Below are 2,146 nucleotides of genomic sequence, written 5' to 3'. Positions count from 1 at the left end.
ACATATATACAGTACATACACATATGTACATATGTGCACAGGTTCTAAATAATAATTAATTGTGTCACTTCCCATATTCACTACTTTCTATATTTTTTTAGCATTCCTTATATGCAGCACTGTTTATTTTCAGTACATTGGTGATAATGGGAGATGTCTTACCCATCCAGCGTGTTGTTGTACACAGGATTGAAGATTCAATCTTCAGATTAGAAAGCCAACACTTAGCTTAGCAACACAAAGCTGCAGCAACCCTGATGTTTTATTACTGTTGTTTTTTTTCCGCTTGAGGAATTTTATTCTAAAAGCAACACACTGTCTTACAGTAAACAAAGTTGCCATCGCAAATGGAAAAAAAAAACTATGAATTAGATTGTAATCATGTACTCGTACAGTAGTGACTCGTCTGACTTTGCTTACCCTTGGAAGGCTTTCTGTGCCCTATGATCCAACATCTGAAGAGCTGATAAAAACCCTTCAGTTGCCTCAAAGCAGCTGCGAGGCTTAACATTGTCAAAAAGGGGGTTTTATTTCCCCAACGTTTCGACCTCCTGTGTATATTTTATTGAGCTGTTCTCATCCCGCAGAGGCGCACCAAACCCATAAGCAGCCGAAAATGTATTTCCAAGCTCATTAACACAAAACGTGCATGCTTGGAACATGTAGCATCCCATCTCAGAGACATTTGTGAAAATGTTCAAGGTCCCCCCCACCAAAAAAAATCGTTGTTTTTGATATTCAGCAAGCTTTTCATCTTTTTTTTTTCCTGCAACACCACATGAGAGGATTAGAGAAGTTAATGAATTATCCTCACAGGGGCTGAGACAGTACGTGTAAGCTGCATTATCCCACGTCTCATAATATGGAGCTGTTTGAATTTATTGAACTGAAAGACTGAATTTTCCCACACTGATCTGACTCCGGTAATGATTATAGTCAGTCCCCTTCCTCAGTTTAGGATGACTCAGTCTGAAGGTTTGTGAATCAGAGAAGCTCAGCTCAACCGGAAGTGGATGTTACCTGCACACTTTGATGTTCACAGTAAGCCTTTCACTGCAAACAGTTTCTGTTATCTAATCAAGTGTGTGCCTACATGTGTGTGTGTGTGTGCTCTTGTGGTGGCAGGTTGGAGTTAGTGGGTCCTCTGGGCAGCTAAAGTGGGAGATTATTTGCTGCTAAACTTCTTGGAAGTGAAAACAGTCGGCAGAAGTGAAATATCACTTTCAGATGTCATCTTTTGGCAGTGGCATCTGTTTGCTCAACTCCCACAGGCAACACAGAATCAAATGCACCAGCACAAATGATAATAACACAGCAAGACCTTTCTATTTTTCCAAATTAGGTTGAGCTCCACATCAGTGCCCTTGAGGACAGCACCATGGGTCTAATTCTTCCCTGAAGATCTTTCACTTCAGTTTTCTATCATATAAGGCAAATATCAAAAATGTGATTTGAATCGTGGAAAAAATTAAAGCTGAAGGGCATCAGAAGGATGACCGGTGCAGTGCAGTGGATGAAAGCACACCACTTCTCCTGAACTCTCTTTTCCAGGCACCCAGTCTATTTAGCTAACTGTCAGCTGGCTAAGCTGTGAGTCAGAGCCAAGGGGAAGCTGCACCCAGCATCACTGAGCTCCAGACCAAACTGCCCCAGAGGTTAATTGAAGTCCCTGAAGTGACTCAAGTGCCCTCATTTTTTTAATGGGCCAACCCATAAAATGTTGGATTTCTGTACAGCAGTGGGGGAAAAAAAACATCTATCCTTTTTGTCTCATTGTGCCTGTGCTTGAGCAAAAAATCGGATGTGGCCAGGCCTAACAAAACACTCCACTTCCTGAACTTGAACAACAAAAGAAAGATCTTCAGCAGGRTGAAGGTAATAATAATATGGTGCACTCCTTTTTTCTTTGATTATTTATTTTTCTTTTTTCCTGTTCTTTGGTCTGTTTCCAACAGTATCTCATGCTTGTTATATCACCAAGAGAATGATTAGACTGTGTGAAAATAAAATTTGAGCAGCTTTAGAAAACTATTTCCAAAATAAGTTCAATACATTTAAAATCCCCATTAAAATTAATTTTGCAATTGCGATAAAACAAATGTTTTTGAAAATTAAAGAATAAATTTATTATGACACTTTATACAGT

This window comes from Austrofundulus limnaeus, unplaced genomic scaffold (assembly GCF_001266775.1).
Source record: "Austrofundulus limnaeus strain Quisiro unplaced genomic scaffold, Austrofundulus_limnaeus-1.0 Scaffold46, whole genome shotgun sequence".
NCBI classification, from domain to species: domain Eukaryota; kingdom Metazoa; phylum Chordata; class Actinopteri; order Cyprinodontiformes; family Rivulidae; genus Austrofundulus; species Austrofundulus limnaeus.
The sequence above is the reverse complement of the archived record's forward strand: the minus strand, read 5'-3'. Positions refer to the sequence as shown.